Source organism: Lepidochelys olivacea, assembly GCF_965140295.1.
Source record: "Lepidochelys olivacea isolate rLepOli2 genome assembly, chromosome: 14".
NCBI classification, from domain to species: domain Eukaryota; kingdom Metazoa; phylum Chordata; order Testudines; family Cheloniidae; genus Lepidochelys; species Lepidochelys olivacea.
The window spans coordinates 16,134,831-16,151,278 of record NC_140424.1 but is presented as its reverse complement, the minus strand read 5'-3'; the positions used below and the strand labels follow the sequence as shown (position 1 = coordinate 16,151,278).

The 16,448-nt window shown below is 48.6% G+C and overlaps 1 long non-coding RNA gene across 1 annotated transcript; it reads left to right on the top strand.

The window, feature by feature from the left end:
• The first annotated feature begins 390 nt into the window (after nucleotides 1–390).
• LOC311530387 lies at nucleotides 391–9,592 on the top strand. The gene is made up of 2 exons (XR_014713972.1): nucleotides 391–8,458; nucleotides 8,719–9,592. It is a non-coding gene; the product is annotated as an uncharacterized lncRNA (long non-coding RNA).
• Nucleotides 9,593–16,448: the final 6,856 nt, after the last annotated feature.

The following is a 16,448-nucleotide window of genomic DNA, read 5'->3' as shown; positions in this document are numbered from 1 at the left end:
GGGACAACGACCTGGAGTCTCACTTCTGCTTCATGGCTACGTGACTGCATACCGTGAAAGAGGGAGCGTGGCTGGAAGGCTTTGGAAAGATGAAAGGGGAACAAGTGTTCTTCATCCCCAGCTCGCCTGATGGCCAGTCCAGATCTTCTGGTCCTGCAGCGTGTTGGCTGCAAGCAGCTGATGGGGAGACAGGGCAGGGACCACAGGCTGTGTGGTGTTATGCAGATCACTGCACGTGCTCCCTGCTGCGTCTGCTTTTATTCTTCCAGGTTCTGCAACGACTGGTGAGTGAGTGGGGGAGGGGAGGGGATGGGATGGGATGGGAGGTTCTTCTAAGCACCTGCTAGTGAAATTGTTCTTGTCCCACGACAGCTGATGGTCATACCACGACTGAGGAATTCAGAGGAATCCACATCAGTTTGTAAGTGGCAAGGGCCAAGAGGCTGCTGGATGAGGCTTCTATGATTTTCTTGGGTGCCCTGGCTGCCAGAGTCCATTCCACCAGTGGGCATTAGTCAAGCCTTCCTGACCCTGTAGCTGGCCAAGATTAAGGGAAGCCATCTAGGCATTCTGCACTATGGTGTGGGACACAAGGGCTCTTACAACCACTGTGTAACCTCTGCTTGTGTCCTCTTCTCCACTCCTGTGACGCTAAGCACCCCTATATTCCCACCCTACATGCTTTTGGAATAATCTTGGTACAAAATATGCCTTGTGAAGTATCATTTGAAAACAAATAACTCGCTGATTGTTAATATTCTTGTGTGATGGAAGTACACGACGTCCATTGTTATGAATACAGTCTGCAGTTATGATTAAAGTGTGTTTAAACTAGGCATGCCATAGGGAGTTGGAAAACAGGTCCGCCCAGGTCTTGAATACAAATGACACAGGGTTGAGTAGATACAATGGGCTTGCAATTTACATGTGCAGTAAACAGAATTATTAAGCTCCAAGATGGTTGGGGGTCAGCATGTCTAGACCAGGCACGTTGGCATGGCAGATAAAGCTAACAAGCGGGGGAAGAGACAGCATGGCTGTACCCAGCAGGAGAGAGAGGCTTGGTCTGGGTTTCACTTTCAGAAGAATCTAGTTCAAAGGTTTACTGGGCTATAAAGACAGGGAGGCTAAGCCTCAAATAATAAGCAATTGAATCAACCAATTGAATGCAATATTTGTGCACCATGTGAGGTCTTTTATGAATGCCTCTAATACGCTGGTGGGTGATATTGTAAAATGCCTGTATGAATGCTATAGGAGGAATTATGAATACTCATTCATAGTATGTTTTAAAGAGTGTGGCTGAACAAAATAAGGAATAGTTCCCGCCCAGATGAGGGGAGGGGTAGCTATTTACCTGGTTCCTGTGTAAATTAAGCATGATAGAATCAAAACAATGGAAGCCCCATTTACGTATAGGGGATGGGAAGGCCACAGGAAGGGAAGAAGAGCATGAAATCCCCTTGTCTCTTGAAACAAGGTCATTGAACTTAGAAAGCTGTAAGCAAGGACAGAAGCCATCTTTGGCATCACCGCTAGACAGACACGAGGCCAGAACTGGGGCAAGCTGAGAAAGATAGGTCCTTCAACCTCAGGGATGTGGGGCTTGAAGTCTCTGGAAGTGAAGATAGGTGAGAAACCTGCTTAGGCAAAGATCGTTCACCTAAGAAGACAAGGGGAGCCAGCACCTTGGACTTTGGTGGAAGGTCTTGACTGAGGGAAAGTCAGCCATGGCTGGGAAGAAAAATGGCTGGTGAGAGAAACCATCTGGAACAAAGGCTATATCTTGCTAAATTAAGCTTTAGACCTTTAGAAGCATGTTTTGTTTTGTTGTAACTATCTTCATTCCTTATTCTTGAACTCACTTAATCCTATGTACATTTTGTTAATGCATTTATTTCATTTTTACCATAAACCAACGCAGTGCAGTGTTTAAAGGGAAGGGCGTATTGACCCCCAGTTTAGTTCATAAGCTGGCATGTGTTTTTGTGTCTTTAGAGGAAAAAATTAACCATATTATTTCACTGACCTGGCTAGGAGAGGGCTGGACATTAGAGTACACGGGTGTTGGGGAAATTTGGGTCTGGGAGTGCGTTGGGGTCACCTGCAAGTTGTAGACCAGGCTGGTGGGAGCGGTAGACAGGCAGCTGGGGTCAGAGATGCTGAACCCAGGCAGTCTCAGGGTGTGACCTACATGCTGGTAGGCTGGTTGTGAGTAGCCCAGGTTGGGAGCTACAATGGTAAAGCATTGTGAGGCGCCCAAGGTTACAGGGCAGGTAGTGACACAACCCCTCACTGGCCTGGTTTGCGCCTGAATGGACCATGACAACTCCTCCTTCTTGGGTAGGCATATCTGAGCCTATCACTTATAATCACTTAAACTCTATCTTTGTAGTTAATAAATTTGTTTGTTTGTTCTACCTGAAGCGGTGCATTTGATTTGAAGCATGTCAGAGACTCCCCTTGGGATAACAAGCCTGGTGCATATCAATTTCTTTGTTAAATTGACAAACGCATATAAGCTTGCAGCGCCCAGCGGGCATAACTGGACACTGCAAGATGGAGGTTCCTAGGATTGTGTCTGGGACCGGAGATACTGGCTAATGTCATTTGGTTGCACAATCCAAGGAGCAGCTTACATGCCAGAGGCTGTGCGCGAACAGCCCAGGAGTGGGGGCTGAGCCGGGTGAGGCTGGCTCCCAGAGTCAAGGATTGGAGTGACCTAGCAGATCACCAGTCTGGATACACACTGCTTCAGGTAGAATAAACAAACGGATTTTTTAACTACAAAGATAGATTTTAAATGATAGGCGAAAAGTCAGAGTGGTTACCAAAAGAAAAGAAAATATAAGCATGCAGTCTAAACTTTCAGCCCTATTAGACTGGGCAACATCTAGATGAAGCAGTTTTTCTCACTCCACTGGATAGTGCAGTCCTTAATATAGAGGTTTGTTCCTTAAACCTGGGCCAATCTCCTCTGTTGGAGTCTTGTCTTCTCAGTGTCTTAGTTGCTTACAGTGAAGGTGAGGGCAGGAGAAGGGCCCAGTATGCGTCCACTGTGTCTGTTTTATACCCTCAGTCCATGTGCTTGGGGAGCACAAGTCCAGGCATGTCTGGGGGCATTGCTGAGTCTCTCCAAACAAGGTCGAGCAATTCCCCTGGTGTGGCCTCATGCAGGAGAGTCATTGCATTGTAGCTCCCTTGCTGGACAATGACTGTTGGTGGGTTGTTTGACACCCCACCCGGGCGTTGTTACTTTCTTTGCTGTTGCCCCTGGGTAGCTAATATCTGGCTGATTCCCCAACTTACAGCATGTTTTAGTGACCACCATACAACACAACTCTCATAACTTCATATGCATTACGGATACACACACACGGATAGAGAAATGACTTTCAGCAGATCATAACCTGTCCCCTGCTACCTTATAAGGCGTGCTTTATATGTAAGATCACGATTATGTGGAAATGAGGAATACGGGAGTACGCTCCCCCAAGGTATAGAATGTCACAGAGCCCAAGTGTGGATGTAGTGGCCTAACATAAGACACCCCACATTGAAAATGCTGGTGTTGGGGCCTGATTTTCAGAGGTTCTGAAGCCAGTGGGAGTTGGGGTGCTCAACATCAGCACATAGGTATTGAAGGTAGGATAACCAAAGGACCCAGAATTAGAAGCCACTTTAGAAAATTTGTCTCTGAATGACTTGCCTAAGGTCCTCCAGTGAGTCAGCGGCAGAACAGGGCCCAGAACCCTGGCCCCCGTGTCTGTGCTCCCGCCAGCTGCACCGCACTGTTCCCTGGCGTCAGCTTAAACAGGAAATCCCAGCTACAGCACCAGCCGCTATTGCCTGCAATCAGTGAGCTGTAAGCGAAGAGCCAGTCTTACCTGGGTAAGGTGCCCTTTTGCATCAGTGCAGGCCGCGGGATTCCACCAGGTGATCCAGACATGAAGTGGTGTGAGGAATGCTCAGGGAGCCAGCTGTCTGCATTCTTATAGGGCCCCCATCATCGGGGTATCTGCTTGGCCTTGGTTATGGTGCCAGAGCCCTTCTCCCCATTTTCGTCCTCTCCATTTGACACTACAGAGCTGTCTTTCTCGGTGGACCATCTGCCTCTTCCTTTGTCTGACAGCTGTTCCTGAGTGAGTACTTTCCTGGACTTTCATGTACCTGGGCTTTCATGTACCTTTCAATGATCACTCACAAAGGGTAACCAATACCCACTGTGAGTGTGACATGGGGGACCAGTTGTTTCCCTTTGCAGTACAGTGCAGTGATCTCCATTCCTCTGTGTCTCATGTTTATGATCAGACCCATGCCTAGACTCTTGTTTGTTTAGATGCTGCTTTCTCCCTCTGGTTTTTGTTTTTTGGTCTTTTTATTCACTCTCTGAAAGTATCATTAACCCCTCGGACACAAAAAGAAGAGTTAAATATTGACTGACTGGGGTACAAATATCCTCTTCAACTCTTGCTAACTTTCAAGTACTTGTTTATTTAGGCCAATTCCAACTGGTGGGCCAGGTCTGCGCAATTAGACCTTGAAAACGTTTAAACACTGCAGCCATTTTAAATGGCTCGAGGTGATGGTGATGATCCATGTCGTTAAAGCAGCAAAGGATTCCAAAGCACTTTGCAAAGGTGCCACCTTGCACATGCAAGCTACCGTCTGACTTCAGTGAATGTCTGCATGCGCAAGGAATGCGAGATGAGAACCTATGCTCAGAGAGCACGGTTGAAATGCAGCCATCTCTAGTGTGACCAGCAAGCACACAGCCGTGCGGAGAGGGAAAGCTGGGGAGAGAATTTCAGGACACTCCCCTTATGAAATGTACCATGGGATCTTTTTTGTCTCACCAGACCTGTACCCAGTACATCACACACAAGTCTGTCTGTGAAGCTATACATTAAGGCTGAGATTTCAAAATGTTAATTTAATTTTAGCTCAATCTTTAGCTGGTTGAGTTGTAGCCTAGATTTGTACCCTGCATCCATGCTAGGGAAAAGGTCAAGTTTAGGTCAGGCTTAGCTAGCACATGTTAAGCTAAACTTAACCTAGACTTGACCACTTTTCCTAGTCATGACAAACCAGAGCAGCCCCAGACTAAAGGAGCATGGAGACATTTCGACCCTTTGGACCTTCCAGAGGAAGGTGGAAGCCCATCGGCAGGAGAAGATTTGCCCTGCTACTGCTCGTGCTGTGCCTATCCTGGAGCTGAGTATGAGACTCAGGTACCAGCTTGAAAAGCCTTGAGACTATTCATAAATGCACAATTCACACTGTTAAAATAATAAACTAGCCAGAGGTTCCTGGAGGGGCAGGGGTGTTAATGACCTGATCGTGTCTTTAAGCAGGCAGACCCTTCGGAGCATGTTGTATCAGGATTTATAGCCCCATGTCCTTGGAGCTGTGGTGAAACTTGCTTTGCCCTCATGGTGCAGGACGAGCTGTTAAGCACTGTGCCTATAGCTACTAGTTTCTAATTGTTCATAGTGTTCGTATATGGAACCTTTGTGCGCTATTGGTGTGAGTGTGTTGTTCGATGATACCCGCTGTGTGCTAGGGGGAGATGCTCGGGGGTCCTCTCTGGGCAGAGCGCCCACATGAGAGAGAAGCCCCTTTGCTTTGTTGGATCTGGTACCCAACGCCTGCTCTGCCTACCAATGGGGTTGCCACTGTCAGCAGCTCCCGGGGAGTGGAACTTGAAGAGAGGAGGCCTGGCAGCTGTGTGAGGCCAAGGAAAAGGTACTGGGGGGGTATTAACTTAGGAACCCTTCTGCTGGAGATGTGCCAACACAAAGTGGGGTGGGTGTTACCTGGGGGGCTAGCTAGTCCCCCAAGCTGACAAGCTCTCAAGCAGTAGGTTCCAATCATGTTGTTTCACAGGGGGTGGAGGGTTTGGGGGTGTGGCTGTCCCTGCACTCTCTGCCTACTCTCTCCTAGTGAACCCAGGCTGCCGAGGGCAGGGTTTCACCCACCGTGTCAAACCCATCTGGCCCCTGCACCACTGAGAATCCCTGGCTAGGCACCATACTCACACCATGACTTTTCAATGCCAATGGACTTACTGAAACCGAGCTGTCATTTTGTCCCCACTTAAGAGGGAGTGGGGTTGCTGTCCAGGGGAAGGGCAGAACCCTGCTTTGTGAAGGACTCTCGAGGGGGGCAGGGGTTGAGCCAGAAGAGTTTCTGGCCTCTGTAGTGCCCCACAGGGAGATCTTTCCCTTAAGAAATCTGCTGCCTTCTCAGTGTGTTACTCCCTCATGCTTCTGGGGTGTTCCAGAGCTGGGGAAATGCCACCCCGTGCAGTCTGCCGATCGCTGAACGAACAGGAGGTGGGTGAAGCCGTCAGGTAAAGCAAGTGAGGTCTTTGGGGATTTGCAGGAAACTCTGTCTATTGGACCCCTTGGAGCCACATTTGTCAAGAGGCTGCTGTGTTTTTAATTCCTGGCAGTGTTCCCAGACATCTGCCACTGTCCAGCAGAGGCCACATGTGGACTTCAGTCTCAGGGGAGTCTCAGCATTTCCAAATGTTGAGGAATTGGGGCTCCACAATGGAGAGGGGCTTAGCAGAGGCTGGTAAGGTGCCAGTTCGTGTCTGGCTGGAGGATCTGCACTGGCGGGTTTAATGGGCCATCCTTGGATGGTTCGACACTTGGACTGGGTTACCCAAGGATGTTTTCTACCCAAGCTCCCTCTCTGCCCCCCAGTCATTGTGTCTCGGATCTGCCTCTTGATGGTTGTGTTTCTCAGTGGACTTTGTGATCGATAGGGATATGATTATTACACTTTTGCTATCAGAAGGGCCGTTCAGCACGCCGGGAGGCAATGGAGGTGTTAGCTGTAGAACATAGCAGAGAGAAGATTAGTGTTTTATCCCAGCCTGACTGGCAGGGAAAGGCCGGGATGTTACACCATGGACAGGGCCTGCATGTCAAGCCTGGGACACTCTGACCTTCTCTTATTAGGGAGATTAGAGTTCAGAATATTCTGTGCCATTTGCAGGCAGGCAGGAACAGCCAGGGCAAAAACCGCACTATTAATCAGGCCTGAGTGCAGCTAGCTAGCTCACAGGAACCCGAACGGCTTTTTGCTAGCTGTGGAGCATGCAGAAACAGTGGCTAAATCAGTGACTCCCAAATGAGTTCTTGTCTCATCTGAGCTAGACCCAAGTCAGGAGCAGCGCTCAGGGCACTGGCTCCCAAACTTAATTGGCTTCAGTGGCGGGGCAAGAGGGACCATGAGAGCAGCCCAGGAAGGTGAAGTCTGTGGACATGGCTCGGGATTCAACTGCTCCTACACTTATATGTACAAGATCTCCCCTGGCCTGCTGGCTCCCTGCTGCCCCTGTACTTGTTCTTGAGGTACGATTTGTTTTCTGTTGCTCAGAGCCTGATAATGTTCGATTCAAGAGGAACTTGCTTCAATTTTCTCTCCTATCCCCTATTAGGGAAACAGCAGAGCTGTTATGCCAATTATTGTACACCAGCCCTCCCACTTGGGCTGCTGCTGCTTTCATTTGTTCAGTGCTTCTCTTTTTTGTTTTGCAAGGCATGGTGCTTGTGGCTAATGTATTGTTCTCAGAGGTTCTATTGTATGCAATGGCTCTGTACAAAGTGCCTTGTTGATGCCTGGGTTGGGTGGCTGCTGTTTGCCTTGAGTGGCTGCAGATAAACAATGCTGTGCCCCTTTGGTGCTCTTTCCCTAGAGACTAATGATGTGCAGTTCCAGGTAGAGAAATCAATTTCCAGGACTCCAGACAGTGGCCAAGGCTTTGCTAAAGGCCAGAACCAAAGGTGCTGTGTAAATTGCCCCAATATGTGCTGAGCGCAAAGGAGTCAGCTGGTGTAACTGACACACTGAGCAGCTAGAAGAAAGTGCAAGTTATTGTAAGTGGGGTGCATGTGCTGCTTTAACAGGTACGTTGTTAGCTGCTTTTCTGCCTTCCCTTCTCTCCCCTGCTCCCTCAGCATGCATGATACACCAGCTCAGACCCCCGTAGACTGGATGGGCCAGATTCCAAGATAGTGTGTCATCGACGGGGCATGTTCCATGTGGCTATGTGTTAGCAAGCCTGTTGGGGTCACATCTAAGTTGCATCAGGTTAGGTGCCCTTAGCCTCCCTTCTGAAGTTAGTTTGCATGGCCCAATCCTGCTCCTATTCACTACTGTGAAGATGAAGGCATTCAGCACACTGCAGGCTTCGTTCTTGCATTCGCCCCTGCCTGCCATGGCAGGACCAAAACGTGTTGACATAGTGAACTTCTGTGTCTTTCTCTCCTTTACGCAAATGGGCAGCAAAGGTCCTCTTCATTGGCCAATGTTAACTAAGCCTGAGGGTCTGATGGACAGGCAGAGAGCTCCGAAGTCAGGGGGCGTGAGCTGGACTCTCCTCTGGGGTGAGAAGATATTGTCTCTTTGACACAGCTTTCCTGGAGTTCCCCCATCAGCCACATGGGTAAACTCTAACTGTATATCTTTAAAACAACTCAGCAATCAGGGTTTTTGGAGGGGGCCTTGAAGGTTTGCTTCCTCTGTCAACGCCAGGGTGGAAAGGAGTCTCTGAAGCTCGCCGGCAGAGTTCCTGTTGAGCTGATCATTTTAATGCCGATCATATTTAATTGTATTGTTAATGGTTTGTCAGGACATGGGCTGGGGATCACATTAGTTATTTACATCTAAAGAAGTCAATAACTTGAAGCTTGTTCCTGCCCACAGAGAGTTTTTTGTGCCGACTCCTCATGGAAGGTGCTCCGAGACCGTGCTCACAGGCTGCATTGTAAAGCCCTGGAAATACGGGTGGAATGTGGTTGATCTCACATGTTGCTGATCGCATGACGGGGACTGTTCTAGAAACCAAGGTCGTTAAAAAGACAGCCAGGAACAGGGTTCCCTGTTTGCAGTCACAAGGGGGAAGACATTAGCCTCTGTTCAATCCCTGTCACTTTAAAAACCTGCTCTGGCGGTTGTCTGGGAAAGAGCCGCCATTTCACTGAGCTTCATTACGTGTATCCCGTGAGAGGAAGAATGTGCTGTAAACTGATTTGGACCCCCTGACAGCTAGAAGTGGGTATAGTGCCACGCCCGCTTTTGGAACACTAGCCCCTCTTCCTTCCCGTCTCCCCGTCTTTATTTGGGGTTGGAACAAAGGCGAGAGACTCTCATGTTCCAGGCTGCAGCAGATTGACCCTGATTGCTCAGGGCTGATCAAACAGTGCACAGCGTTCAGGGTAAGAGCATCACAAGTTCCTTGGCTTTTATGGTAAGGAATGTCTTTTGGACCTGGCAAGGCGTGTTAATTAACAATGGTCATTGACTCCAGCTTTGACAAAGATCCAGGCTCTGAGCAGGGAAACGCCCACCCCACCTTTTTCGAAACAAGACTTTTTCCAAGTGGTCTGCACTTGGTATGTTCTGTAGCGCTGGAAGCAACACAAATATGGCAGCTGGAACCCTGCCAGCTGAAACAATTGAACAGAGAGATGCACTAGAAACGGAATGGACGACGGACAGGACCAGAAATCTGAATGGAGATTGTCTTGACTTCATGCAGGCAAAACTTATGGTAAATAAATGCATTATTCCCTCCCTATTTTCCCTGTCTAGCTTTTTCTTTTTCCTTGGGTTTAATCAGATTACAATCCTATAAGGACAAACAACATCCCATTACATTTTTACTGGTGAACCCCATGGGACAACAAACCTGTTCTGCTCTTCATAACTGGGATATTTCTGGGCCAAAATCAAAATCCAACTTCTCCCTACCCTACCTTAAAGAGGAATGGATGGGCCACGGGAGAAGCAGAGGCACCATTTGCTATGGGGAAAAGGGGGGGTGTTGCCCATCCCAGACCTTGTTTCCCCCCTCAACTTTTCATAGGTCTATATGCTCCACTTCCACCCCACCCCCTGACTTTGCAGGGTAAAATATAATCACAAATAATGTTTTATATGCTGACAGAACTTTGGTAGTGACTGGCAGTTATTACCAGCTGCTGAGTGTTCTGGGGTCTGCATGAAATGAACTGGATCCCTGTCCAGTTTGTAGCTGAAAAGTGTCCATGTCATAAATCTACCATGTAAGAGGGTGTCATGTTCTAGGACACTTCAGAGAACTGTAGAGCTCTTCTGCTGACTCACCCTGGCAGCCAGATTAGGCAGGTCCTGTTACCAACAGTCCCAGAGTACAGAAGAATTTTAGGGTTTGAGGGCACTAGGGACACAAACTGAGGAGTGCTGCAGGGAAAAGCCCTAGGAATAGTCAAGCTCAGGAGAACGTTTAGGTTGAGACTTATATTTGTTGCTGTTATTAAAGTAAATAAAAAAACCCAGGAAGGTGGTGGGAGGAGGTGGAATTTGGTGGCTGGCACCAAGCTCTGTAAAGATGTTCTCATCAGACTTTGGCCTCCACTGACCGAACTGCTGTGAGATTCGTTAATCTTGTGAGTCTTTTGCTCATGCAGAGGGCTGGTTTGGCGAGACTTCTGCTACATCCAAAAAAGGACTGGAAATGAGCCCCCTTCTTTAAACTCTGGCAAAGAGCCAGTCTATTCAGGCAGACTGTGATCCAGTGATACTTCTCAGATCCAGACACCTTCTCACTGGGTTCTACTTTCTAGTTCTGACTTATCTCTAAATATTTTAATTAATTGCGAAGAACTCAGAATCCCAGTTCCCAGATGTCCTTGACTATAAACATGTGATGAAATCAAGGAGTGAATTTGGTGCTATTAATACACAATGCCCATATAATCTAATGATAAGAAGGATCTAAGTAAAGCAAGGTCCCAGTGTAATGACGGTTCTCAGACTGAACTTCCGTGGAGTCGGATGGAAGTCTAATTTGTTCTGATTATTTTCTCTTTCCAGTTGAATCTGCTTTTATTTAACTCCACATTGAACAGTGATTGAACATTCAGTGGGTCTCATTAAAAAAGCTTTTTGAATTGATTGAATTCAAGCTTCGTTCCCGCACTTCAGCAGATAGATGCTTGAATATGAGTGGTGTCAACTGAACAATGATAATTGCATCACCCTGCTGAGATTGTTACGGTTCAGCTGTAACTCCTATGGTAACAGTTTTCCAACATCTTTTGTCAGGGCTGATGCCAGCTTGGCAGCCCTGGCAAGCAAAACTCTCTTTATCCCCAGGACAGCTAGCAGATACTTAACTAACCATTGTGCTTCAGACCTTTGAAGACTGGAGGGGCTGCTGCTGAGGCTGACTGGGGAGTTCACTCTGCAGCCTAAATGTTCAGTGTCTGGCCTCTTTGAACATTCAGCCAATAAGGGAGCCAGTTGTGATGTTGATGGTTCTGGCCCCAAGGGAGAGGGGCAAAAATGGCTGCATACCTGCTTTTGCAATTCTCCTGAGCCTCAGGTCTGCAGGGGTCTGGTTCAGTCACTGGCACAAGTTAGAGCAACCTCAGGGCTTCTCTAACTTTCACCAGCAGGTAATGGCAAAACAGCTGGTGATTATCAGAGCACAAAGGCACTGCAGCTGGGAAAGATGCTATATCTGATGCTAAGTGTAGCCTTGGTATGAAATCAGTAGCAACCTCTAGACTGGCACCAGATGCATACCCTGATGCATCTGCCAATCCCTGTGGCATTGTCCAGTGACCTTTAGTGGCTTTGCTCCTCGAGTTAAGAGCTAGCTCTCTTCCCTGATTTTAAGAAAACAAAAACGACCTCCCCTAAAATCTTTTTTAACCTAGCAATTTTCTCAGTCCATCATTCATAGCTTTTCCCTCTTCTCTGCTTTGCAAATTTATTTTCCATTACTAAGAAAAAAATCCCCACCTTTCCATGGAGATGAATGGTTTGTTTGGAATGTGGCAGTTTTCCCCTGTGGTCTGCTTGCATGCCCTTCTTAGCCTTGTTCCCAGCATGGTGCCCCGTGCCAGTCTGGCTTAGTCCAGCTGAGACAGCCTGACCATGCACATAGGAGCTGGTCTGCAATCTGCTTGGCATGTAGCCAAAGGAGAGAGACACCCTGGATATTGCTCCAAACAGTAGGGCTGCTCTGAGCCTTTTATCTTGCAGGAATTGAATTCCCTATGACTATGTATTTTAATGCTGGCTCTTTGTGTGAAATTAATGGGAAAGCATCATCTTTCCGAGCTGAGGAACTCAGGCAGGAAAGCCAGCGTAATGGCAATAAGTGCACATGGGCTGAATGTTCCCGAGGCTTTGAGTGGGAGAAGGTAGCTCATTAGTCCGAGCCACAGAAAGGGCAGTAGCAATTTCTTATGAATTAGCAGGGTGTACTCCAGCACCACTCACAAAGACCGCTCCATCTCAGGTTAGAGCAGCGGGTCCATTTTAACCCCCCGTCGCACAGGACTGTCTACTTCAGAAATGCCCTGGGCCTGACCCTGATGGCATCATTCAGCATAACTCCCAGGCTGACTTCAGTCTGGCTGAGTAAGAACCAAAGGGAAGGGCATTTGTGACTCCCAGACAGAGGGGAACTGCTGTCTGAACTGGCAACTCTGACATGAGGGAGGGGGAAGCTGCCTCTGTACCATGTCCCCTCCCCGCCCCTGACCTCATGGGAGAGCAGCTGTAGCTCCAGAGCTCCATGAATGAGTGGAGGGCCAGGAGCCAGGGGAACGTACATCATTGGCCTCCCACCCCAGCAGAAAATAATCATGTTTCTTTACTAATTTTCTTGCAGCTCTTTCCCGGCTGGGGAATTACAGGCCAATCACAGCAGGGTGAAGAGCCCCGTTGTGCAGCAGGGCTATGGAAATGCAGCAGACCTTAACATCTGCTAGCCAGCTGAGAAGACTGGGTGTGCCCACCAGCTGGCAGGCCATGCTCCTTTGGGGGTCACGCTGTCCTCCACTGCATAAGAGCACACCCACTTCCCTTGTGCTCCCAGGGGGCTTGAGCTGGACTCCTGGCCTGGTCCCGTGTGCATGAAGAGTGCTCACTGGAAATGTGTCCCAACATAGAGTTGAGCATTGCACGGTCATTGGGTCCTTTAGTTTAGTCTCACACTTACACTGGTTTGTCTCCATATCTGGCAGGGAGGCAGACGCTGACAGCATGGCATCAGCCTTGGTAACCCCAGGGACAGTCAGCAGCAGCTAAACATCCTCCAAGGCCTGACAACAGGAGAGGACAGATAGTCCAGTGGTTATGGCACTAAGCTCGGAGTTGGGTTCAATTTCCCTGCTCCAACACAGGCTTCCTGTGTGATCTTGGGCAAGTCACTTAGCCACTCTGTGCCTCATCTGTAAAGCAGCATGGCCCTGCCTGGAATCCACTGCATTCTAAGTTCTCAAACTGGGCTCATCACAGATGCTACATGCTGAGGGCCAGGTAAGTACCTGAGATAGGGCCTGATGGCTTTGAACTCTGTTGTTCTGGGACATGGAGTGAGGAGGATAAACGGGGATTGGAAGAGGAGCCTGTGCCAGCTGCCCATGGATTGCATTAGGGCAAATGCTTTGCCTGGCACATTCTGATTCAGACATGAGTGGTGAAACGGAGTGGCAGATGGGCCACTGATTAGCAGCTTATCGTGTTACTCCGTTCCGTGTTTGAGGGAGAGAGCCATGTATTAAGCTCCAAACCGCTGAGGAAAGCGCTGTAATTTTGCATGGAGTTTTGGCGGCTTGCCTCCCGCCTCTCTTTGATTTGCTGTTAAGTGAGTAAAAATGCTGCTCCCAGATGTTGATGGAGGATCAGTAAGCTGCATCACAATTCCTGTTTTACTCCAGAGACCATGTCACCCTCTGTCTCGCTGGGTTTTTGCATCTCGGCTATGGATGTTTACAGCAAGGTGATACTTGTCATGTTGACAGTGCCCAGTCACCTGGGATGCTGCTGGCATTAGGGGGGCATGGAGGCTTAGCTAATCTATAGCTTTCCGAGGCCAGATGTTTGCTTCAGTTGCCAATGGAACTTAACTTACTCATGGAACTCACTGCCACAATCTACTAGTGAGGCCAAAAGCTTACTAGGCTTCAAAAGGGGATTTGACATTTGGGTCTCTATGTCTTAGTCCTTGCGCTGGGTTTGCCCTTCCTTCAGCACAAGGCTCCTGAGGTGCAGATTCGAGCATCGGAGAAGGTTGTACCAGAAAGTATCTGCAATTATCTGAATGCCCCATGTCTGGAGAAAAGGCTGTGGCCATAGTGGCTGAGGGCTACTGCCTCTGAGGACTGGCACCTCTGAGAGTGCTTTGAGATCCTCAGATGGTAGATGCGATGGAAGGGTCGAGCGGTGGGGTTCATCGCTCAGAGTAATCCTGAGGGTCTGCCTGAGTTTGATGGGCCAGCAAATCAGGACATTTTTATTTCAGTGCATAACCTGAGGTTACCCTAGTCTGAGAAGGACAGCCTCACCGGTCCTCAGCTTGTTCCATTGGTGAGGTGGGGATAATGTTACTTTACTACCTCCCAGGGGGCTGGGACAATGAAGGAATGGAGGGCTCTGTGAGGATGAAGAGCACAGTAACAACACAAAGGCTGAGACGGTCAAACAGGGCAGGCAAGTTAGCCGCATGGCTGCCTGAATCTCCTGCACTGCTTTGACATTTCAGTCAGAGCTGCCATAGCTGGGAGTTCTGTGAGCATCAAACACAAGCCCCTCTTCTAATGCCTTTGCAGGAGACTTCCTGCCATGTCCAACTTTCCAGACTCTCCCAATTCTGCAAAGGCCATTCTGCCCCGTGCCCTCTGTCCATGGTCCTGAATCACATCTCACTCTGCTTGTACTCTCCTGTATTGGCTCGGAGAGCCTGACTGGCCTTTCAGTGCCTCACTATTCAGCCACATGTACCTGTGCGAAATCTACTCCGGGGTTAACTCCCTGATTGCTTGAACCCACACAGGGCCTCTGCAGCCTATTGGCTTTGCACAATGTGGTGGTAGTAGGCACTGAGCGTTTCTGGCATAACCTTTCCCAGAACACAGTTGGGGGGGAAAAAAGCATTTAAAACTGATCAGAGGGAATCATTACACAGTGCTTAATTAACCTGTGACACTCACTGCCACAATATATTAGTGAGGCCAAAAGCTTAACAGAATTCAAAAGAGAACTGGAAATTTACATGAATAAGAATATCCACAGTTATACTGGAGAGGGTTAAAAAGCCATACATGATCTAAATCTTCATGCTTCAGGGCATAGGTCAGTCATTACGTGCCTGGAGTCAGAAAGGAACTTCCCCCAGGGGTAAATTACTCCATAATTCTCTATTGCAGGGATTCCTGGAACTTTCTCTGCAACATCTGGTACTTGCCACTGTCAGAGACAGGTACTGGACTAGATGGTCCATGTGTTTGATCCAGTCTGGCATTTCTTATCTTCCTAAAGGCAGAAGTAGAAGTAGCATCATTATTGAAGACAGCACAGGGTAAAATTTCCAAAGGTGCTTAGGTGATTCTAGGCCCATATTGGGATTTCCAAAAGTGCCTAAGCAAGTCAGGTGCCTAACTCCTGGACTAGCAAGAGCACTTCCATGAGGAATTAGGCACCTAACTGTTGGGATTTTTAAATGCATCTAAGCAAGGTTCATCATTAGGCCCCTTAAATGCCTGTGACACTTTGTCCCAGTGTCCCTTTGGGAGAACACACTTGCTCCAATGTCTGGGCTTTACCCCCTTGTGTCTGAAAGCTGCCTCAGAGCAGCATGTTGGTGAAGTAGGGGAACCCTTCAGTGAGTTGGAATGATGCACAGCCACTGCCAACCAGTGTTCCTGCTAATTTTTTACCTCCATGTGTGGAATGAATTTTGTTATGTGCACCAATATGGAGGTGATGTGTGGTGGGGGTAGGGTCAAGGGGGTTGGAGTGTGGGAGGGGTCTCAGGGCTGGGGCAGAGGTTTGGGGTGTGGGGTGGTTAGGGATCCGGCTGGGGGTGCAGGCTCTAGGCTGGGGCTGGGGATGAGGAGTTTGGGGTGCAGGCTGCCCTGGAGCTGCGGTGGGGAGAGAGGGCTCCCTCAGCCCTCTCTTACTGCAACAGCTCAGGCCGAGGGAAGGGTGCCGCTCCCTGTTCATGGCAGGTCTGGCGGGCCAGGGGAGCAGTGTCTCTCCATCTGGGGCTGTGGAAATAGCACCACCGCCCCAGCCTGCGGTCATAAGAATGGCCATACTAGGTCAGACCAAAGGTCCATCTAGCCCAATATCCTGTTTTCCAACAGTGGTCAATGCCAGGTGCACAGAGGGAATGAACAGAACAGGTAATCGTCGAGTGATCCATCTCCTGTCGCCCATTCCTAGCTTCTGGCAAACAGAGTCTAGAGACATCATCATAATAGCCGCTGATGGACCTATCCTCCATGAATTTATCTAATTCTTTTTTGAACCCTGTTATGGTCTTGGCCTTCACAACATCCTCTGGCAAGGAGTTCCACAGGATGACTGTTCGTTGTGTCAAGAAATACTTCCTTTTGTTTGTTTGAACCCTGCTGCCTATTAATTTAATTGGGTGA